The following is a 24,858-nucleotide window of genomic DNA, read 5'->3' on the forward strand; positions in this document are numbered from 1 at the left end:
CTAAGATCTGTCTTCAGTGAACAAGGCTAGAAGCAGTTCCATTTTTGTGCCTTATTTTCCTATAAGCACGAACTTGCTTCTTTCGGAGCACATTCACAGGAGAATTAGATGTCGAAATCTGTCCTAGGAACACTTGTTAGATCCCTGACAAATAAAACTGTTCTTACACTTGACAGGCTCACTCTGTTTCCTAATACAGGAATCCATTTTTTGCCGGACCAAGGTTTGCCTTTTTTTCCTGTTTACAGAAAAGTTTCAAGTAAAATTCATAGTTCCATCTGGAGTTATTAGAGTTGTCCAGCTTTGTTTTAAGTCTGGATATGAAGTAGAGCCTGTGTTGGTGAAGTCCATTTATAGACTTCCTTATGACGATAGAGTAATACCAGTTGTCTCTGCAGATATTTTTATATATCATTAGCGTTCATTAGCCCTGACCTCAAAGTATTATGTATTCCTTTCCAGAGATCAACAGACTTCTCGTAAAGAATTCCTTTATTTTTAAGAGAACTCAGAAAATAGTACAAAATTCTCATCCATGCTTCTGTGAAAAATTTCAAATGGTATTAGCGTGTAGTGTAAACTGCAGAGCATGAAGAATGTGAACAACCCCTCCATATGGTTGTTAAATCAGGTCAAGTTTATGTTTGCCTAGTGCTTGGCTGATCTTGGCACTTGGTTGACAGCAAGCTGGCTGGGATTAAACCTGCATTAGGCATGGGCAATGTTTGCTTATCTAAGGGCAGGGAAAAGAAGTGACAGGTTATTTCAGCTCCTCCTGCTAACGTGGCATGGCTGTCATACTCGTATCAAAGTCAGCTCTTGTGGATGGTGTTTCATGACTTAACATGAAGGTAGGGTTTTATGCCTTCGTTTTCAGAACTGCTATTTTAACTAGTCGCCTTAGAGGTTTATTTTTTTCTCTTGTCTCACAGCTCCATCTACTGTTGGTGCAACTGGTTATATTTAGTCTCCGGCTTCATCTTCAGTTTTCTCTTAAACTGACACACATAACTAAAAGCTGTTTTTACCTTTCATGCACTGTTGTTGTTCAGTACCTCCTTTGTCCTCTTTTGTCTCCCCCAAATTCCTCTGCTACTTGCCTCTTGCCCATGATTTACTTTTCAGTGCTGTGAGCACCACCATCATACTTCTTTGACTGACAATTCTAGGTGTTACTCAGATCTCTTTGGTCACAGCCCAAAGACTGTTGAACAAGGGGATTGCGTGTCACATGCTTGACATCTTTTGGAAAAAGCTGCTTATCTGTGCAAACATTTGATTGTTTCCCCAAATTCTTCCTATGTCATATTCCTGTTGCTGTTAACAAACTTGCCTTGATAAATATAGTCTTAGTTCACTCATATCAATTTGAAATGATTCCACAGTTTCTAGCCTGCTCCTTTGATGGTGTCATTGCCCCATTTGCTTCTCCCTCTCCTGGCTTCTTGTACATCAAACATCTATTGCCCTTTTGTACTTTCAAGGCTCTTCACTGTGATTCCAAGAGGCTGTCACCTCTGCTCTGTTTCTCTCAGTAATGAAAAATGTACTCTCACCCCTGATCAGTCCAGGACCCAATCTTTTGTTGTTCATTTTTTCCATTCTCAACTCAAGACCTTTATACTCTAATTTTTGTGGTCTTTCACAGCAAAGGATGTCACCATAACATCTGACAAGCTGCCTCGTTATCCTTCTACAGTTCCTCATGTAAAGTCCCTTTCCTATAAACAAACCACTGTTTTGAGACTGTTGTGTAGAAAGTATTATCTTGTTATTTCCAAAGTCCTTCATACCCCTCTAGTTTACCTACATGTATCTCTGGCAACTTTTCTCATGAGCCGTTTGGGACACAGAATAATCATAGAATGGTTTGGGTTGCAAGGGACCTTTATAGGTCATCTACTCCAACCCCCTGCAATGGACAGGAACATCTTCAACTAGATCAGGTTGCTCAGAGCCCCGTGCAACCTGACTTCGAATGTTTCCAGGGATGGGGCATCTGCTGCCTCTCAGGGCAACCTCTTCCAGTGTTTCACCATTCAGCATAAAAAATTTCTTCCTTGTATCTAATCTACATCTTCCTCCTTTTAGTTTAAAGCCATTACCCCTTGGGGCCTATTGCAACAGGTCCTGCTAAAAAGTTTGTCCTCATCTTCCTTGAAGGCCCTCTTTAAGTACTGAAAGGACACGATAAGGTTTCTCAGGAGCCTTGTCTTCTCCAGGCAGAACAACCCAGCTCTCTCAGCCTATCCTCACAGCAGAGGTGCTCCAACAGGACCATGTCCTTCTTATGTGCTGATGACTCTAGAGCTGGATGCAGTACTCCAGGTGGGGTCTTACCTGAGTGGAGTAGAGGGGCAGAATCACCTACCTTGACCTGCTGGCCACATAACTTTGATGCTGTTTTGGTACAATGCCAGGCAAAATAGCATGTGGCCTATGACTGCAGCTCTGAGGTGGTGTGTAAATATGGATGATGCAAACATGCCCTTGCTAAACATTTTAGTTATAATAACTTGTGGGTGAAACCTGGTCAAGTGTTATCCAAGAAATCCTAGGAATGGATGTGCAGGAGAATCATTGTCCTCATATTTCATAATGCTCATGCTATACCTGTGTTCTAGTCCTGTGTTACTGGAGCTTGTTTGCTACTCATTCTGAAGTGCAATCTTCCCAACTTTATGTTGCTTATCTAAGGAAGACGTGAAACACAAACAATTCAAATCAGCTAGCATCTATTCTGGGAAGATATAAATGTGGCAGCACTGTTCAGCTGCTCTTTTGTGATAATTATTAATCATTCAGGATGCTCTATGAATGTTAAAAACTGTTCTGGAATGGTGCAGTGAGGAATGGCATGCTTCGTCCAGAGCTTCCAACACTAACAGCCATGACTTACCTTTTTCTATGGAAGGTTATATAGCAAAATGTTTCCCATGAGAGATGTAACAGTGATGTAACCAAATCCTGTTCTGAAGTGTTTGTCCAGAAAAGTACAGTATGAAAACAATGGGAGGGGTGGTTTTGCCAATAGTGAGATCTAGCAGATAACACCAGGTTTTATACTGATCATCTCGTTTTATTGCTTCACAGAAGGAAGAGTTTCCCAGCACATCAATCTAATTAGACGACTGTTTATCCATCCAGTCCAGAACTGCTTTGTAAGTTGCTTGCTCATAAACTAGAAATTACAGTTGAGTAGAATTTGCATATATGGTACTAATGGGTTATCTCCCTCTCTCAATATATAAGTTTAAACTTTCAGTTCACTATTGTATAACTCTGGATCAATTGTGTGTGTGTATGTATATATAGAGAGAGGTATATGATTTGGCTTCACATATATTATCCTGTAATTAGAAAACTGAAACTGATTAGTAGTATCAAAGAACAAAGAAGCTGTTATTTTGGCATGTAATTTATAGGCTTTATGTGTTTCACATCAGTATTGGCTTGTAATGTTTTAAAATCTCAGCCTTCCACTATCTTTCACTGGTTTCTGTGGAGATGTCTGACTGTGAACCTCATCAGGAGCCAATTCTGTTCTTAAAGAACAAAAGAAAACACACACGCACTTCTTTTTTTGTACTGTTGTGTCGTCGCTGCTGGAGTAGCACATGTTTTAGAGAGACACCAACATCTCCCTGATGTTGGAAGGAAGGTCAGGGAACCGGTAGCGTCACTGGAGTCTCTGTAACCTGATCCAATAGCTTAAGATGGCCAAGACCAAAAAGAGACAGCTTTACTAATTGAGGCGGCAGCTTGGGGAACAGTGGGGAACGACTGTAGCATGTGGGGGCATGGGTTGTTGCCACTGGAAAACTGGTGACTGGTAAATTCTGAGATAGCTATTAGTAATGTTATTTCCACAATGAGAGCCTGCTTATTTTGTGGGGGACTAGTTGGTGCCATGGCGTGTAGATGACCGGCGTGTGGAGAGGAATTTCATGAAGTAGCAGGTAGAAACACACCTCTGTACAGCAGGGTTGCCTAAAGCAGCTATTAGGATTCCAGAAGCCCTTCCAAATTGCAGCTTAACGAAAAAGTAACATAGCTTTTGCACTTCCCTAGCTCTTGTTTGGTTCATACTAATCTGAGTAATTGTCATGACAAAACCAAGCCAGCAAAAAGATCAGCCATATGTTCCATCTAGTTTTTGCTCTTGCTAAATGGGAGACATCTTCATGATTGAATTTTGAATTCTGTTGCTATGGATGAGTGTCATGCAACATCGGCAACAGATGAAACTGCTGAGGTGCAAAACCTGTGGACTAATGAGAAATATTGGATCAGTGGCCTACATTTAGAAGTACTTTTTTTTTTCATCCAGAAAATCCAAGATTTCAAGTCCAAAGGAAAATAACTATTACTCCAGACAATTCCTGGTGATGCACATGGATGTCTTGCTCCTTAATGCCTGTCTTTGTGTTATGGGAGCCCATTGCTATGGTCTCTAATGTATTAAATCCTTCTGGAGAAATTAGAATGAGGGTCAGTGATAAACTGTGTAACAGTTACTATGGAGTGGCCAGTCTGCTTAAATGCTCTCGTCTGCTGGACCAGTGTCACCAGGGGCTCTATAGTGGGCAATGGAAAATGTTTCAATCTTTTTGTCTGCAAAGGAAAAAAAAAAAGGGAAATAAAATCGTTTTCTATACCATGGAGAAAAGTTTACACATATTGAGCAGTGAGGGAAAAGGGAGTGCACTACCTGGTACAGGCATTACCTGGAATTGCTTTTTTCACCCATAAAATAGGTTCAGTTCCAGGCCAAACTCTGCATTCTCTCATCTCATATTCCCAGCTCCATAATCTCTATGGGTATACCAGAGTGACAGTATACCAGTGACAGTTTTCCCCTTTGCCATTACATGTGATTCAGTTGTCAGTAATAATGCCCAACTTGAATTTGTTACTATTAAAGCTTCAATCAGTGATTAGAACAGTTGAAAAATGTTACCATTTTCCTGGAAATACAGGTAGTGCTAGGCAGAGCTTACATATGCAAACTTGAGAAATTGTGGGTGGATGTTGTATTCCCCAAGGGGTGAAGTAGTTGACAATAGCATGGCAACTGACAAACAGCAACAGAAGTCATCTTTGGCATTCATATGGGGCCAAAGAGAATACATGCTGTTCAGAAATCAATTGGACAATGAATTATTTGGCTATGGTAGAACAATATCCAGCCCATCCTGGAGTTCAGGAAGAATTTGAATTGTTAGAACTGCAGTGGTGGTAGCATGGATGCACATGCGTGTGTGTGTGTATCCTAAATGAAAATGTGTCTCCAATTATTTAAACTTCAAAATACCAAAAGTGATTAGGTTACATTTGGACGTACTTTTAAATTAAAGTGCTCTTTAAGAAGTATAAATAAGTATTTATTTAAAATCAAAACAAACTTCAACATCAAGAGTCCAGTGGTAAACCTCTATTGAGGTTCTCTGACCCTTGAAGGCTCATCTTAATGAGCTATGTTTGTATTCTGTAATTAAGCCTTATGATGGCCTTGCTGGCTTTGAATATTTTATGTGTAGTTTGGAAGCCTGTCTCAACCTTTCTCAGAGTAAATAGGTTTTTTGCAGCAATCCTGAAAGTAAAAACCTGCACATGAGTTCCTAGCAATAATAGGTCTTAGAGAACTTTCTTTTATTTTAGTCAAGTACACAAGATTCCACAGCGAATGAGATCTGTTCATGTTCAGTAACCAATTGTTAAAAAATACAGAGATTAAAACATTTTGGCTGTTGTTGCGTCCGGTGCTTCTTGTACAATAAATGACACAATGACTTTCCAGCAATTAACAAACTCCCTGTTTTGATATACTTCTGGTGCTTCAGTGTGAGTTGCCTAGCAATGTCAGGCTGCTGATACAGCTGGAGCTTTTGCCTCTCAAGGATACGTGTGTCACCTTTCTGTCAGATGTTACTTCTTTTGGTCCTCAATCTCTTTTGTAAATGCTTGAAAGTTCACTTGTCTTTTGTGGATATTTTTCTTTTCTTTTTCTCCCTGCTGCTTCTGTTTGTTACAGCTAATTGTTATAAGATCAGAATGAGACTTTTTGTTGTGGTGAGGATGAGTAACAAAAGCAACCAGAGTATGTTGTTTGTTAGAGAAATTTGAGTGCATCCTTTGTGAAATTTATCATTATTTGCTACCAAAAAAAAAAAAAAGTACTTGCCCTTTCTGTTTTTCAACTATGTTATACTTTGATGTTCTCTGCTACAAGCGGTGTTTTGTATTCCATTTGCTGAGCTGGTGAAGTCTAAATGTTTCCTAAAAGCCTCTTTGGGAGAAAAGAACCAAGCAATTTCTCCTTCATGCTAGCAGCAGGGTTATTAAGGCTTCATAACTTCTTACTCTCAAGAGATAGGAGCCAGAGAAAAGGAAGGTGGGCCAGACTTCCAGAATTAGTGGGGGGAAGAACCACAAGCAGCAATTTATTGCTCTAGTTCTAATCTAATTTACTGAGTCATTCTTCTGGTTGAAAGGTTTTGTATTCTCATGTTGCACTGTGATTCTATAGTTTTGAGGCCGTCATAAAAATGAAGGGAGGCCTGGAGGAAAAGATACAGAGATAGGCGTAGGCAGCGGTCCCACTGCTGTCTCTCCTTGGACACTGTGCCTGGGTTTCAAGGGCTGAATTTTAGTCAGAGTTAGCTTATGTATCTGTTACCTTGGTTTTGTGTTATTTAGAGCTTGTTCTTGTGAATTTAATAAGTTGATTATACAAACTAATGAAAGGAAAGCTCATCAAGAAAAACATTTAGTGCAAAAATGCTGCTTATGGCTCAAAGTTTCTGAGCACAAAACTGCAGAAGAATATTCTAAGAAAAGTGTAGCTACGTGCTTGGTCTGATCAGGTACGGTCCCCTAGGTATCACCTCGTGGCCACCATTGGTGGTAGAATCTTTAATTGGGCCTTGAATGATCATTGTGTTATTGGATGGGTACTTCTTTAAGAGTTAAAATCCAGTGGTTTGTGTCTTCTTGTTTTCTTCTTTTCCACGCAAAAATCAAAACTGCACTGCTGACGTTGCATTGTTAGCAAGTGTAAGGCACAGCATACACCAAACTACAAGGAACTCCCGGAGGGAGCAAAAGACATTGCTTTATAGGATTTGCTTTCTATCTTCATAGTAGATAGGCTCTGTTTGTTGTTATCCTGTTGGCTCTGTCCCTGTCATCAGTAGCGAGCTCAAAGATAGGAGTGTTAGGTTCCTCCACAGTGTGAAAAACATGGGAGCCTGCTGTGCCCCCTAAAAATGCATACTTGTAAAACTGGCATGATTCTGTCTTTAGGTTTTGATGAGTTCACCCCTCTTTCCGCAGCATTTTGGTAATAAGGATCATGGAATCATGGAATTGTCAGAGTTGGAAGGGACCTCTAGAGATCATCTAGTCCAACTTCCCAGCTAAAGCAGGATTGTCTAGTGCACATCACTCGGGACTGCATCCAGGCAGGTCTTGAAAATCTCCAGAGAATGGGACTCCACGACCTCCCTGGGCAGCCTGTTCCAGTGCTCTGTCACCCTCACCGTAAAGAAGTTTTTCCTGATATTTGAATGGAACTTCCCATGTTCCAGCTTGTGCCCATTGCCCCTTGTCCTGTCAGTGGAAACCACTGAAAACATTTTGGCTCCATCCTCCTTCAACACACCCTTTACATACTTGTAAGCACTAATAAGGTCTCCCTTCAGCCTTCTCTTCTCCAGGCTAAAGAGTCCCAGCTCTCTCAGCCTTTCCTCATAAGGGAGATGCTCCAATCCCTCAGTCATCTTTGTTGTCCTATGCTGGATTCTCTCCAGTGGTTTCCTGTCTTTCTTGAACTGGGGAGCCCAGAACTGGACACAGTATTCCAGTTATGGCCTCACCAGTGAAGAGTACAGGGGGAGAATGACCTCCCTCAACTTACTGGCCCCATTCTTCCCTGGGCAGCCCAGGATTTCATTGGCCTTCTTGGCAACAAGGGCACGTTGCTGGCTCATGGATAATTTACTAACTACCAGGACCCCCAGATTCTTCTCCACAGAACTGCTTTCCAGCAGGTCTGCCCCTAACCTATATTGGTGCCTGGCATTCTTGCTTCCCAGGTGCAGGACCCTACACTTGCCCTTGTTGAACGTCATTAGGTTCTCTGCCCAGCTGTCCAGACTGTCCAGGATACCACCATGCCTTGTTATTTCTGCTTGTTAGTTGGAGAAGGGACAAAATTAGAGAGCGTGTTGCTTTGAACACCTCAGTTACAGGCTGAAGATCCCAGTCCAGCATCATATTAATCAGATGAATACCTCCCATCCTCTTTTTTTTTCACTTTCCCTTATAAAAGAGTAGGTATGCAAAGGGCCTGACACTTACGAAGCATGCAAAAGGCTTGTTGAGGATTAACTGAGGCTTGTCTGGAGACCAGTGCTAGCAAAGACTATATCCTGCCATTCAAAGACATAAGAGTCAAGACCTGTGATCTCTCAGATTGGTTTCCAATAAAATACCACAAAGCTGACATTCATGGGCCTGTTTGTGTCTCCTTATGAATTTATGTGGACTTCCCTACATAGATGCTCTGGGTCTCTAGTGTTTCACTGAGCAGCTTACTCATTAACAAATTAACTCATAAATTCAATATAGATGTTAAAAACATCAATAAGTCATTTATAAAGTTCAGCCAGTTGTACATAGTGCACATCTACATGCTGTTGAGATAAAACAAGCAATCAAAATACCCCAGACTTGACTTTGGATGTTATTAGCAATCAGCAGCGCTACTCAATTAGTGATCCTGTTAGCTCTGTTATACTATATTACCATAGTATCTAAAAGAAACCAGTCATACAGATTGCCCTGGGACTTCATTGGGTTTGAAAGTGGTCAAATACACTACAAAAGAGGTTTTCTGCCCAGAACAGAAAAAAACTGTGATGAGGGAATGACTTGTAAGAGTTAAAGTTGGGAAGGTCAGACCTAAGGAAGTAAGGTAGGGTTGGGTTTTTTTCTGAAAATGTCTAACTATGTGTAGCTCTAAGTGGCAGTAATTCCTTTTAGGGCTACTGAAAATGAATTAAATAAGTACAAATCCTTATGTACTTTTATTCCTTGTTTTCTTTTGCCTCTTTGCCTTTTTTTTTTTTTTTTAATGGCAATTTATATGGCAATTTATGTTAATTGCCCCTGGAAATCTGTAGTAATGACTGAATTACATTCAAGAAAGCAAGTTTTAGTGCGGCCTGAGACTTGCAACGATGCAATTCTCAAATTTCCTCTTTACATATTACTTTTTCAATTTTGATCTGTAAGAAATCTAATTATTTATATAGATGTATAACATATTATGCATTTTTGGCTTCCTGCCAAGAAAACAGTTTTCCTGACATTTAGTGTATCTGTGTATCTCATTCTGTCTAACTCAGCACAAAACCCATTTGCAGAGGACCTGTTTGCTCAGTAAAATGTCTCTGAGTAACTGCCTGGACCCTGTGCTGGGGAAGTTACACAGAGCAGTATGGAGAAGGAAAAAGCCAACATGACCCATCTGCTTCCACTCCACTTAAAATGGGCATTTCCCTGATGACCCCCAAAAGTAAATTTTAACAAATACCCTCAGAAAGGTCTCTTTGCTTTGCCCTGCTCCCTTATTGTAAGGGGATAATGCTGTGCAGAGATACAGATTATTTTTAGGAGCCTGGTCTCCTAGCTTTAATCATCTTCTAACATTCAATACAGACACGTCTTTTGGGTTTTTTTCAAGTCTACATCTCATTCTAGAAGTAGGTAATCTTTGTATCTCTATCTTAGGCTCAACTGGAAAAATAGTTCAAGTTAGGTATGTTATGATTGTTAGGAATGAAAGCTCTATTTCATAGCAGCCGCAGGAATTGTAACTCTTCAGCTGTTCTCAGTGGTAAAAACATACAGCCAAAAAATATGAGATATAAGATCATTTGCTGGACTACTTTTGAGTTGATCTGGGATGATAGAACCTATTTCAGGCCAACAGTCATTCTGAGGTTTCCATGGAGATTAATGATGTCAGAGGAGCAACATCTGAGTGCAGTTTGCTAGAAAACAAGGCTATAATGTTATAGTGGAGAAGTGAAGTCTTTGCATTTTTGTAAACTCATAGAATAGTGAAGCACATTTTCTCAGTGGATTGCAATTTGCTTTTGATCTGTGCTGAACGTGTGCTGAAGTAATGCTTTTGCAGTGTGGTGGTTTTCCTGCAGTTTACCTCAGTGCTGTAAGTGATGAATTCAGTACCATCTCGTATACCATCTGTTTTAGCTTTGATTGCTGTTCTCTTTACTTGCATATTTTGTGTATTCTCATATTACCTTGCTAAACTCTCTGGCATTTTCTGTCTGTGCTGAATTGCCTTGTCCTGCGGGTGATGCCCAGTTTCCCTGTGAGTATATTTGCAATGCATGAGCATCAAAATTAGAGGAAGTTACAGCTCCGCTGAGTTTTCTGAAACTTAGGAGCTACCATGAAGTATAGTAGGTATAAGAGAAGGGAGAAGTTGCAAAGTGAGGAAAATATCAAAGTATCACAGAGGTATAATTTAAAGCTAAAATTTGACCCCTAAGAATTTGAAAACCATTGCTTGCAGTTTTATAAAGATTAAAATGCCACTGTGGAGAGATTACTGACCAGGGAACTGAATGTGTTAAAATCAGTAGTGAAGGCATAGCATTTTTTGCTTGCGGTTTTTGCAAAAAGGGTGGGATTAGGAGATCTGATGGTGCCTCAATCCCACTGAGATTTTGTAGTTTTTTAGTAATTCCTGAATGGGAAGCAGGCTTTGCAAGCAGTGCTAGTTCCCTGTTATTACCTAGGTTTTGTCTCAGCTTTGTAACTGTTTTGCTATGCGTTACTTGATGAATTCTTGTAGAGTTAAGTTTACCAAAATAAAAGTCAAGAAGCAGTACTTAAATTTGGCCATTTTTTCAGGTTTGAGCAGAAAATGGAGGGGTTGAGGGAGGAGACTTGTTCAACATACGAAAAATAGGGGAAAAAAGTCTTATGTTTAAGTTGAATTTAGTTTTATTTCTATGCTTCTTGTTCCTTCTATAATGCTGCCTGTAGAAAGAGGTGCTCATACACACATACTGAATAACAGTCAGAATAACAGTAGTGATGGTAAAAATGTCAAGTCTCTGCTCATTTTTCTCAGAAGGTTATTAAACAGAGAACAGTCTTTTCCGGAGCATCAGCTATGCTTCAGTCACACTACTGGCCTCTTGTTTCTTAACTGTAATTGTAGCAAAAACATCTTTTGTGTAGAGGGAAGCACTATGTAAGCTTGCTTTTATAACTTGCACAAATTATCAAAATATATTCCTTGTATGCTAGAGAACTTATTTTTTAGAAAGCAAAATGACAAAGCACCTCTGAGCTCAGATCCATTTATGTCTGAATTCAGCAGAAAAGGAACGATTTTTTTTTCCTCCAGGCTAGTTTCTAAATTCCTGAAATGCAAAGCTTACAGAGCAAGAGAATGGCCTACTCTTGTACAAACCAACTGACAGTTCCTCCTGAAAATCAGGACAAGTTAATACATTCCACATGTTCTCTGCCCCAGTTTTTCAAATTGATTGTTTTGAAAAGCTAAGTAAGCCTATCTTTATTTTGCAGGAAATGTTTGGTGCCATTAGGCAGCAATGCTGTTGAAAAGAACAAAGCTGGAACAGCTTTTGATAATGTCCTCTGAGAAACGGCCAATTGCTATACAACTGATACGAACAGGACTGTTTGTTCTCACTGGGTGCCGAGCACTTGAAAATTCATGCACTTCACTTATGAGCCTAAAAAGGAGTGAAATTCTTTTGAAGCCTAAAATATTGGGCCATTTGAAAATCTGTTGCTGTATGTGTTATACAAATGTATGCTATATGACTGTTTTACGGTAATGTAGTTATAAGTGTCTGGCACTACAGGGAGGGCTGAAGCTTACCTGACTTAAAAAAAGGGGAAAATCTGTAATGGGATTATGTCCTATGAAGCAAAACAGTCTTTTTGCAGGTCTGGGCATTAGCGTGTTGGTGAGTTTCATACTTGGATAGCAGGAGTTACCTCAGTGTGGAAAGCAAAGCCTGGGTGAAACAGCTACAGGCTGCGGTCTTGTTATTTCCTGTGAGAGATTAAGGTTTAATGAAATGTTCTGTAATCCGTAACAGTGTTGAAACACCTTTGTGTTTGTTAACTGGACAGAGGAAGTGCAGAGGAAAGTTTTAGAGAATGAATATTGTTCCATATGTGTGTAAGCACGTTCCTTCAGGAGAATAATTTTTCACATCTACTGAGTCATGCAGGTGGTTGCATAACTGATTGATGTTTTATAAGCAACCATCCCCCAGTCTATCTAAATTTCTCCCTTCAAACAATGCCTTTTAACTTGGTTGTGTTACTAGCATACCATGTTTGACAGTGTTTAGGTATGCTGAGTTTACTTGACCAAATAGAAAGTTTACTTAACCAAACATTGAGTAATGGCCTGACAAATACAGAGATAGGAATCACTAAGCGTGTAGCAGAGCATGGTATCTTTTTTAATATTGCTGGTTTTTAGATACTTGGCTGTAACAAAGAACAGTCAGATGTCTGTTTCTACCTCCTTGTCTTCTCCTAACCTGTGACCTTTTCTCTTCTCGTTGCCTGTTGTGCCAGCGGCTTTGGCAATGACAGAGCCTTTTGTAGGTACTGACCTCCACACCTCTACTGGTGGATTGTTCACTAGTGGGAGGCACCACACCTGTTGGGAACAACTGTTCTTGGACAGAAAAAGAAGAAAAGAGGGGGAGCCCTCCACCTAGGCCACATCTATCAAATCCTTCAATGCTCATTGCTACTGTTTTTCAAAACTGATTTCCCTTTATCCTAAGAAGCAAGAGGGAGTTTATTTTGTACAGTAGCCTCACAAAACTGATACTGGAAAGCAAATGCATAAAGCACAAACTAAAAAGGAACATCAGACCATCTGCCTTAAACTGTAGCTATATCAGACCTTGGTTGGCAGGAATAAGGAGGAGCACTAATTGTATAGGAATGAGAGCTGGGACTTCTAGTGTTCAATGTCTTGCATAGACAGTCTGCAGTACGAGGCTTAAAATTTCAGTTTTCCACTTCAGAGGCATGAATGTTGTGCCCCTCAAGTCCAGCATTTATACATGGAAGTGGACATTTTGTAAGTGTGGATTCTGCAAATAGCTGCATGGCTGACTACTTGTTTACCCTCAGCATGAACGTCTGCATGCAGAGTTTGCAGGTGCAGCCAAGGAGCAAGCATTTTTCCCACGCTCTTCAGCAATCTCATCATTTTAGTACAAGGCCCTGTAAGTTGATGTCTGATACTCTTGAGGTTTTTTAATCAACTTTGATATGCCACCATAATACTGTTTGCTGCAGGAGTTTTCACTTTTAGGATCAAGTAATTCACTTAGTCCAAGATTTTCGTATTGCCTACATCATGAAGTATACCCAAACCTAAAAAGTTACCAGCTCTTTACATACTCTTAAAGAAGCATTTTTGATTAAGTATTGTTTGCGTTTTGATGTAGTAGCATAAAACCCCCGATATGTCTGTATGATCTTCAGTTTATAAAAATTAGTGGTTTGCTTCTGCGTGGGAAAACCCCCTGAAAGTTAGTGAAAAAGTTACCTTTTATAATTTGTTCCATATGAAGGGTCTTCAAGGTGCTCTGAAGTATGTAGAATGAACAGTCTCTGGCTCTTATAATTTGTACTCAATAAGGTGGTCAAAGTGGTATTGAGGCAGAGTGATGTCCATTCTGCATAAAAATCATCCAAGTTTGACAAAGTTTTAGACTATATGCTTGTATACTCAGACTTTTATACCTTAATTCTCCAAAGATTTTGAATCAGTGAGCATGTTATGGCCTCGTCCTCTCTTTATCCTCTCTATTTCTGCTGTAGAACTGCAGCATGAGCAGGGTTGCCTGGGGTGGCACAGGACCTACAATCAAATTCGAAATTGAACCAGGGTTTGAACGTAATCTAGGTAGGCGCTGGCTTTGAGAGGAGCCTCGCTACCTGATAAACAAGTTTCTGTTTCAGTCCTAAAAATACGGTTTCCAAAGTCTTTCTGTTTTCTTTTCAGCTGTTCTCAGTTAAAATTACTGGGTAATATCTGTCAATTTCATCTCACCAGCTTTATCAGTGTACCTAATGCAGATAATTTGAAACCTTAAAAACTGGTAGAAATATATAGCTTTTTTCTTCTTCTTCTTTCTGCAATGGAAGCTTTTAATTTCTTTAAAATCCATGTGTAAACTTCACTTTTTTGAAGTCTATGGGAAAACAGTGAAGAAAACAGCAGGGCCACATGAGGGAATTCCATATTTATTTTTGGCGTTTAATTTCCATGAAGAGGAGGATTCTGTTGACGCAGAACATTTCTTTCTTTTTTTTCCAACTTTCAGATGTTATGGAAGCATTAAAAGTTAGTTCCTTCTTGTCAAGATTCCAAAACAGACGTTTGCGTAGTAGATTAGATGTAGTATTTGTGTAACTTTGAAAACAGCTTTTGGGCTGGTGTTTCATAAGCAGGATATGAAACTGCATCATCAGAAAGAGTATTACTTCTCCCTGTGTAGTATACCACAGTGACTGAAGAGCCATGTACAGATTATTCGTAGTATAAAAACAGAGGTACTGTTCTTCTTCGCTATATAAAATATGGTTCATTGTAGCTAAAATCTTGAGCTCGACTTGCCATGATTTTGCCATTGCAAAGCTTAGGAGGAGATGGCCTGAAACTGGAGAATTAGAGCTTGGGAAGGCAAAACATTGTATACAGGAAAGATAATGGTTGTATTTCAAAATAAACTCCTCACCTCCTCCATCTGAAAATCTGCAGAGATATAATTTACCACCTATAGGAAATTACTTCAAAATACTCAAAGAAAATTGACTGAAGAAATGCTTTGGCTTCTACCTCCCATTTCTTTTAGAAGAAAATATAAGGAACAAATCAGCTGTTAAGAGGTGCCTTGGACTGCAGAGTGACTTTCTTCTTTTCCAGTTGGTGGTTTAGTTAGCACAGTCAAGCGAAGCGGTGGTGGTAATGGGGAGAGGGGAGGAAGGGCGTTGAAATGAGCTATCCTTTTGAATGCCAAAGTTTTGGAGGGAGATCTGTTCTGAGGTGGGTCAGCACAGTGCCGGCCAAACCCCACCAGTACCCAGGGCTGGGTAGTTAAAACATTGCCTGGGAGACTTGCGCTGTGTTGAGGAGCGATGGGGACAGAAGGATCGGATGTTACCAGGCTTCTGATTTGGTGTGGGGCCTGGTCACCAGCAATGCGAGCTGGAAGCGCAGGTGCTGAGGCCTAGGCCCAGAAAGGCCTGCATACACACTGGTGGTAGCTGTCTTCCAGCTCTGCCTGCAGTAAATGCTGTTTGCCGTTGAAATGTAAATTGAACAAGCCGTACTTGGTGCGTGACGGTTCTGAATTACTGGGCTAGTGGTGAGTGTTCCTTAATAGATAAATAGAGAAGTCTGTGGTATTTCCGAGTGCTGTCACAGCATCCATAGAGCCTGTATGCTGCTCCATAGCACCTAAAGTAGTTCTGAGTTCGTCTTTGACTTCTCTGGTACTTTTTCCTGATCATGATGACAAAGGTAGTTGGATAAACCTGAGAACAACGCTTATTTTCCTGCAGGGAAAGTGGAATGAGGTTTGGATTCATTGCTTCTCTTGATCCAGCTTTTGCAGTCCACTTAAATGGGAGTCTGATTGGACTCTTTGTGAGGAAATTACATATTTAACTGTAGAACTGCAGATGTAACTATTTTCAGAAGTCTATCCGCCCATCCTTTTACAGCTAAAAATGGCTTGTCTTGCCTCAGACAGAGGGATGGCAAGATATGCAAGTGAGCTAGCCAGTTGGGCCAGGCTGTCTTGCCCCTTAAAGATTTTACTGCTGGAATTCTTTTAAATACTGTTCTGCACAGAATCCATGCAAATTAGCTAATTACCAGCCTCTGCTCAGGCTTCCATGAGTGCTGAACAGTGGAACAGAATGATTTAATTTCTCTAACATATTCTCTTGGCACTTTTGCATGCAGAGTATGTTGCTCTAAAGTATCCCTTGATACTAGATCCTTGGCAGTGTTCCAAAAGGAATTCAAGTTAAAAACTATTCAGTGTAATTCAAGCATTGGTAAACCTAAGTTTGTCACCTTCCCTGCATCATATAATTTTACTGTCTGTAATGCGGGCTTTCCTCTTCTCTTGCAGAAGCAAAGAGATGATCTTACATAAATGTTTAAACTGTTAATTAGGGAGTATAGCTGGCACTGGTTATGCATGTGATATTCTCTTGGGAGAGTCATTAAACTGAGGTGAAGTGTTCATATGAATCTTAATTTTTGCAAATTCATTACACTTTAAAAAAAAAAAGGATGACTATATAGAGTTCTTGGTTACATTAGTAAATTAGTATGATTGTCTTCCATTGTGATTTTCAGTTTTGCACTGTATTTAAATGCATGCCGCTGTCAGAGACAGTAAGTAGTAGTGTACTTCAATTTCTCATTGAAATTCTTGTGAAAGAGTTCGTGTGTAGGTTACAGGAACATTTTACCTGGCTGAGTGTAAACTATATAAATGACAAAAAAATTTGGGATGTGGCCTGATTTAAGCTAAGAGGAAAAAGAATTTGGTCAAGAGGTTCTGTTTCTCCTCATTAGTTGGGTCTGAATCCTAGAAACACTCAAAGTATGTGTTAACTTATTAATTTTACTACAGCTATCAAATAAATCTAAATATAGGCATAAGCACTGGCAATTATTAGCCAGCTAGTTCTATTAATTGGAGAATGCTGATGTCATTGAAGATTCCTATAATGGTAGCTGCATTCTTTAGCTGTCTAGATACCATTAAAAAAAAAAGAAAGCATGCCTTTAGCCTCGGGCAGGAAGAATTAACATCTACATGTTATTTATAATAGGCCTTGGCAATTAAGAGGAAGTTGTGGATCAACTAATTATATGTTGGTGGTTGCCTGTCTGTCATCTTACTACAGTGTTTAAATGACCAGAGATATCACAATTTCAAATTGAAAAGATTGATTTAATTTTCATTATGTTTAATAGTTAAATGATAGTGTTCTCTCCCTATAAAATGGTAAACATAGAACAAAAAATATGTATTGGAAGTTCAGAAGATCAGTGTATTGTCTGCGTTTCTCTGCTTAATAGAGGATCCCTTTGATTCTGTTGAAATAAATTGGAACGGGGCCTTAATCCATGATTTTTAAAGATAAAATAATGTCATAAATTCCGCTGCAAGACACAGAGTAGTTAAGTGAAAGGAGCTGTAATATTTGTAGTTAACCCTTTGTAAGTATTTGTAGATTATAGAATTGACGTCTTAGTTGGACCTTGCTAATAACATCTTTGTTTAGATGGGACTACGTGTAGATCCGTCTCAAAAAGGTCATGTGTTCTCATTCTTCCTTAATCCCTTGCATTTTTTTAATCCAGGTTGAAGCAGTTCAATCCAGATTGAAAATTTTAGACTTTAGAAAATCTCATGCAAGTAGTAAATTTATTTCAGTGACCTAAACATGATGACACGATTGTGTGGAAAATTGCTTTGGTCCCTAGTTCATTTTCTATTTTAAACAGCTAAAAGCAGCAGTCTGGCACTAAGCTAAAATTAAGTGCATCTTGCAGCCCCTAAAGAATTGTGTTCCTATTTTTTGGGCATCCTTGTTTTTATAATAATTAATTTTAATTCAGTTAAACTAAATTTAAAAAGGAAAAGTGTTTCAAATTTGTGTAAACTGGAAACTATGTAGCAAAAACATTTACCAGTTTGAAGAAAACTTGTTATGGCTTATTCTTTAAGCAAAACATTCCTAGCCATGTTGCATAAACTAGGATGCTGGCCTTTTAAGATCACTTTTGTCCACTGGCCCAGCACATGCTGATACTTCAGCTGTCACAGCATGCATGTTTTGTCATTTCTCACAGAGCCTGCACATCTGAATTCCTGATTATAGGTCATACTGGAAATCAGTATTTTTAATTAACGCTTGTATTTCAGGGGGAAAAAAAAAAAATCATTTAAAGTACGGTGAACTTGCCAGAATTCTTAAATTAATATCTGCTGCTGAGTTTTCAAAGAGCCTGAAGGGAACATAGCTTCTCTAAGTGTCTTCAAGAAATTGAGACAGGGCTTAATCCAAGTCCAAGACTAAAGCTAACAGTTGTGCCTGTTTCAGTTTTTTGGTTTTGTTTTGGGTTTATGTTCTTGTTGTTGTTGTTGTAGTCCTCCCCATGACTTCTGAATGAATAGTAATTACTGGACTTTGTGTTCTTTCTAATTGATTATGGTAACAAAATTCTAGGAAGGATTTGCTGGAGGACCCAGTGTTGGGCACAGTACCTCAGAGGAAGTGTGGTGCCTGGAAAAAGAGTTGAAAGGGGAGAGATGATATGATTAAAGTATGGGAAAAGAGAAGAGATTAAATTAACTGGGGTTGTTTAGCCTAGAAACAATAAAGTCTTCATATTCAGATTGCCAGTTAGATATTTTTTGATTGCATCCAGTGATCAATTAGAAAAATTGATAGCAGCTGATCTATGTCCAGTGCTACTTTTTGGTTTTTGACATTAACACCACTCGTGTGTGCTCTGAGATTGCTAAGGGACAGTACCTATTGAGTAGCAGTAAACTTTTGCTAAGAAGCCGTGTTCAGTGCCGCTTTTGAGTCTCGTGCACATCTACAGTGTGACTCATGAGGGGCAGCACCAACCAGCAGTGCATCTATTCAGAAATGACTTTTAGGCAGAAACTGAAAAACTTACTTGCCTCGAGAGTTTGTTTCAAATTTGTCATTCAAAAAACCATGTCATTTGAAACAAAAAACCCCAGCCATTCTACAAGTGAGGTAGTCATTAGCCATTAGATATTAGCTTGCAAGTACTGTACGACCTTGTTTTGTCCTTCTGTTTTTTTTTAAGGTTTCCCTTCCTTATGCTTTGTTCAATTTCCTTAATGGTCAATAGGTGCAAAACTGTACTGATCTGCTGGGTATCAGCTTTACGCTTATTTTACTGGTGTACATTGCTGCCTCTTGTTGCCAATGTAGTGCATGGGAGAGCAAGTAATGATTGCTCACTGCACCAAAATTGATGTTCTCAGTATCATCCTGCTTGACATCTCTCTGAGACATCCCATTTGTTATATTGTGCAGCAGACGTTTGACATATCTTTGCAAGCTCATACAGACCATGTGCAGTTTTGGTACCTCTCCCTGTGCTGTGAGGTAGGTTGCAGGTTGCCAGACTTGTCCAGGTATCTGTGGTACTTTGGAATAGTGCCAGTGGGATCTGCAGGTCTCTCCTACAGATGCATGAACAGATCTCCTATGGGAATGTTTTTCTTTTCCATCAGCCATCTGGAGCTCTTGTAGGCAGACTTGATGAATGGCATCAGACCTGTGCTTCCATGAGCAGTATGGAAGCGTATTTCCAGCATGCTACTTTCTGATTGCCTGCCTGCTCGTCTCTCAGTGAAGGTCTGGGCTATGTCTGGGGCTCCAAAAGATCATTCCGAGCTCTGATAAGATGCCAGCACTCTACAACAAAAGGACAGATATGAAAAGTCACTGTAGTATCTTATCCTGAGTACTTAATAGCATTATGAGGCATTGTCTGCTGTGTTTCTCTGCTTTCTGTGAGATGCTTCCAAATTTCCAACTGATGTTTCTTTAATTATTATTATTGTCTTTCTGTAGATTTGACATAAATTTTTCCATAAAGTGACAACCATGCTGTAAGGCAGATGAAACTGCCTGCCCTAAACAATGTGTGGAAGTGAGTATGTTGTCAGCTGTCTCTCTCATTAGTCATCCTTAACATTAGATCATTTTAACAGTTGATTAACTTTTAAACAGATTACAGTCTCTGAAAATGACAATTGGAAAATTGATCATTGGTTAACCATGGGTTTTAAATACTCAAGAGCTTTCTGCAAAGAGAAAAGGAAAAATCCATATGCTATGGTGTCTAGGGTAAGAAATATGGAAATATTTGAAGTGAGGATTATTTAAACTAGGAAAAACTTCTCCAGAGTAATGGAAAGTGAAACTCTTGAATAGGCTGCCTGCAGAGCTTGTTGCCTTTGGAGCACTGAAGGTGTTTACACAAAAATTAGTCACATCTATCAGAATGGAATGGGTTTGGCCCTTTGGGGGGCTGGATAATGGAGTAGATGATGGTTTTGAATCTCCTCCAGTGACAGGACTTAATGATTTTTGTTGTGGTTGTTTTGGGCTTGGTGGGTGGGTTGTTTTTTTTTTTTGGAAGGAAGAGGTACTCTGATGTAAACTTTATTCTAAAGACACATTCAAAAGATGTGCATTTCCATCAATTTAGTACTACAGAATTTTGGTGGCTTTCTATCTGAGAAGGTGTGCACAGCTTTTAAAAACATCTTTCATTAAGCTAATGACATTATTTAATCTAACAAAAATCGTTGAAGTTATTATACATTAGCATTTAGGGATCTTCAAAACTGCCTGAAATCAGATATTTACTGACTTCCTGTGATTTAGTTTGTCCATCATTCATTAAACAGCTGTGTCCCTTTGCTTAAGACTTGCAGTTTTCTAAATCCTTTAGAAACAGTTAAATTTTGCACAAAAATTTTAATATGATTAACTATCAAAATAATGAGGTATCTCAAAGCAGTCTGCATTGAATAATGCAAGTTTTATATGTACATATATTATCTTTATATATGTATGCTTGTATACATATAAAATGTTAAAAACTGCTGTTAAGACACAGGCAGTTTTGAACGTACCTAGCACATCAGAAGATAAATGGTTACTCTGAATCTTTTCATCACTAAATATCAAATTCAAAAAGGCTTACTTATTTTATGGAAAGAAATAAGTTTAAATAAAGCTACCCAAAAGCTAAGAGCTTATCTAGTAGCAGAAACTGTGGTTGTTGATTTTTCCAAGTATGTAGAGGACAGCAAGGGTTTATGCTGAAAAATATCAGATCAAAATTAAGTTTATTCTTCATAATTGTAGTTCACCAGTACTTGCATCCTTTGCAGCTGATGCTCACTTTGATATGCTACTATACTAGATGACATCTTCGTGCTGATTTTAATCTTTCAAGTCTGCCCAATCTGTATGTATTGTTCCCCCTATGTTAAAGGTTCACTGCAATTAGGAGTTAGGAGACTTGCTGCCTCTAATGTGGCTGAAGCTGTTTTTTCAAGCAATGACCATTCTGGTAAAGCACTCACAGTAAGAGAACCTAATAAAGGTGATTTACTGTAGAGGGAATTACAAAGCTAAGCAAAAGTTTAAGTCCTACTATAAATTACAGATTCCTTTGCAGCATTTAGATTGTGAATATTTGGAATGTACCTCAGGAAAATAGTTTTGGATCCAAGTATATTCAAAGCAAGGGATAAGAATGAATGAGAAACCTGCAAATTAACATGATCGCAGATCAAACATGATGATGTTATGAATTTTACTTTGGCTCAACTACTAGAAATGACAGTTTTGCTAGCTATGATTCAAGTGTACTAAAATGAAATAGAAGCCAGGTGCTTATTTCATCTTTAACTTGTATGATAGTGGAAATTTGGTAGATATTTCTGTGGGGATAATTCTCAAAATAGGTTGGAATAAATCCCATGATGTCAAGAACCAAAAATATGTGCTTTCTATTTTGAAAGAGCTTCCAGGTTGTCCTAGAAGACTTTGGTAGGTTCTGTGGCAATGTGTGACATTCAGAAAGTTGACCTTATGAACAAATCAAAAAACACAGGAAAATTATTAGTAAGCATCTGTGATGTTCAGAGTGGACCAGGAGATCCAGGTAGGATTTTGACCCCAGGAAGAAAATGGCAATGTCCTCAGTAGCTTCAGGGGAACCAGACTTTCAAGGACCTAGTTTTGACTTCGATGTGGTTTTGAGTTCGTGCATTACTTGGACCAAACTTGAAAGCATGTTTAAATATGTAGCTGTGTAAGTAATGATTCACTGGAGTTTACAGAAGTGTGTGAGTTAGTGGAGTCTCAGAGGTGATTCTGGCCATCTCACTAAATGTTATTATTATCATCATCATCCCATGTTTCTGTGGAAGTGTAAGTCCATGGTCTTTAAACCTGTAGATCAATTAGCTGTATACATCTAAATCAGCAAACATCTCCCAGCTGGATATTTGAATATGGATAGGTACTTAACTGAAAGTACAGATGTAGTAGTTGTGCAATATCAGATTATGTGCTCTGGTGAAAATAGACCCTCTGGTATATAAAATTAATACCATTACACATCTGGCAGATGATAAATAAAATTATTCTCTTACATCATCCCTGTTTTCTGCCATTCATAGCCTTTTTCTTGTCTGTGAGAGAGAGGTCTGTTTTTCTGGGGAGCTTTCTGACCATCTGATGAGCAGTGCTGTGTATAGTCAAGTTTATTACTGTACTAGAATTTGATTTATTAATCCTAACGGGATTTATAAGGGAATTTTTCCCTTCTACCTCTTCATCTTCATGTGCTGTTTTAAAGGAAGAGCTGAATGTATATATAACACGCTGAAAATTAAGTTGAAAATATCAAATGGTGCTTTTTTAATTTAAGATCATTAATTCCTTCTGCTGTATACGTAAATTTTAACTTCAAGAACCTGATAAGATATATGTCAGCATATGTTTAAAAAAAAAAAAAATTATTATCAGTTTGTGAAAAACCCAACTATGATTGGGTTTAGCAGAAATCAAATTTCTATGTTCCGTATGTTTTGAAGTAACATTTTATTGTATTCATCCTACATGAAACAGGCAATGCAATTTAGTAGCACTTGCTAGTAAGGCATAGATTCCATTTCATTAAGCAGGTGGGACTGTCCTGGGAGAAAAATCAAGTTAGACAAGATCATCTGAATATTCATCAAAGTGTATGTCTGCTGGGTTTTCAGTCTCTGACTTTTTACAACTATGTTTTCTTGTCATACTTTGGTTCAGCATCAGAACACTATTTAAAAAAAAAAATTGACTGTATTTACATTGAAACTGTGCAAAGACCTTTATAAATGGTATATAATTAAGAGTTGAGCAAAATTTCCACAGATAGACCAAATAATCTTAGCTAATCTTTACCTAAAGATTTCCCAGGTACTGTTTCTGGATTGAGCATCCTTCTGTTCTTCTAATTAGGTCTATGTTCTTTTTTTTCTTTTTTACCTATAAGCTGTCTTTTGTGAGATTCATTTTACACCCATCTCAAATGTTTGGCCAGCAACTTTTTTTCCTTCTCCTCCATTAGAAGATGAATAAAGTATAATTCTACTGATGCTTCAGATGGCTTGTATCACTTGAGACATGCAAGGTGCCTCTGAGTACATCATGCTGATCATAAACATCTGTTACTGGTAGAGCTGCAAGCTCTCTATGCAGCCAGAGCTGTATGAAACCATGCGTACCTAACTGCTCAAGAAGTGTCCAAAAGGAGTAGCTATAAAATTTGTGTGTTTGCATTCATTTATTTGTCTCTATCTTAGCGATTTTTATGAAATAGATTTTCAAGTTTTATTTGCAGCCATGTGGAACATGGATGCAGAAACTCTTGTTTAGTTGTGTGCTGTTAAGGGCTTTGGGAGAAGCAGAAAACGTGTAAATTGTGATGAATCTGAGTGTCTCACAGGGTGATACTAGTTCTGCCAGCAGAATGGTGGGGACTTGCATCCTTTGCACCTCCCAGGTGCATCCCGCTTCTCTGTCTGTTGTGTATAACAGAGGCACTTGCCTTTTCCCTGAAGCTGACTGAGCAGTTTTATTTCATCTCTGTATGTTGACTGTTACCATTTATAAATGTTTGCTTATGTTTTTTACAGAATGAGAAAAAAAATAGGTTTGTTGTGCTACTTAAGATGTTCTTGAGATGGGTCACTTGAATCTGGCAAGCGGGTTGCTTACGTTGAAATGTTGCTTGCAAATGCCTTATGGGGTTCTCTTGCGTCCTGGTATGTAAGCTGAACACAGATCAGAGTCAGCGGGGAAAAATGCATACTTTTTCACAGTTGAATTTGCTTCAGTTTCCTGAGTTTCAGCTTCAACTTAACCCTTAAACAATGGTTTTATTGAAGTAAACTTTCCATTTTAAAGGCTAGAGTCCTACCCTGCGGTTTGGGTTTCACCCACGCTTTGCTGAAGTAATCTTACCTTGTAGTGCACCTGCCTGGAGAAGCTCATAGTTGGAAGACAGAAATCCATTAGAGACACCTGCGTTTTCACTCTTGGTACGTTACATAAGAGCAGGTACTGTTTATACATTGTGAAAATGAGTATTACCAGCAATACTGCTAGTAAGGAGTAATTTATGGAGGATTGAGTAACTGCAGGCTGTAATTCTGAATGAGTGTTACTGAAGAGTCTTTGAGAATATTACTGCAGCCTAAATTCATCTCTGATTTGCTTCAAAAATTGCTTTGTGATATTTTAAGGCTTCCAGTCAGCCTGTTTTGAGTGACTGTAAATGTACTGCGAAACAGCATTCACACTAGAGTATTGCAGCAGAAAGTATGTTTGCCCTACATACCATAATGGGTAGAAATCCCCAAGATCCCCAGGCAAGCACTAAATGAGCTGGAAGCAGCCTAGCTATAGGAATGTGGAGCTCTGCAAGGCTGGGAAGCAGAGTGAGTTAACCCGCACAGTGAGGTAGCTTCTAGCATGGCAGAAAGCATGGTAAAATGCTGCCAGCTCAGAGTTGACTCGCACATCTACACGTTACACTGCACAGCATAAATGTGCCCGCTGAAGACTTGAATAAAACATTTGTGTGTTATTGTAGTCTGA

At 39.0% G+C, this 24,858-nt stretch overlaps 1 protein-coding gene across 4 annotated transcripts in view; it reads left to right on the plus strand.

The window, feature by feature from the left end:
• PLCB4 (phospholipase C beta 4) overlaps positions 1 to 24,858 on the plus strand; it is a 185,138-nt gene that overhangs the window by 48,886 nt on the left and 111,394 nt on the right. For 3 of the 4 annotated variants that reach the window (XM_014966459.1, XM_014966462.1, XM_014966460.1), the window contains one exon: positions 3,094 to 3,161. The exons of the other annotated variant lie outside the window; for it this stretch is intronic. The gene's annotated coding sequence lies outside the window, so the exon portion shown is untranslated. The remainder of the gene's footprint in view (positions 1 to 3,093; positions 3,162 to 24,858) is intronic. 4 annotated transcript variants of the gene reach the window in all.

Source organism: Calidris pugnax, unplaced genomic scaffold (assembly GCF_001431845.1).
Source record: "Calidris pugnax isolate Ruff unplaced genomic scaffold, ASM143184v1 scaffold31, whole genome shotgun sequence".
Taxonomy (NCBI): domain Eukaryota; kingdom Metazoa; phylum Chordata; class Aves; order Charadriiformes; family Scolopacidae; genus Calidris; species Calidris pugnax.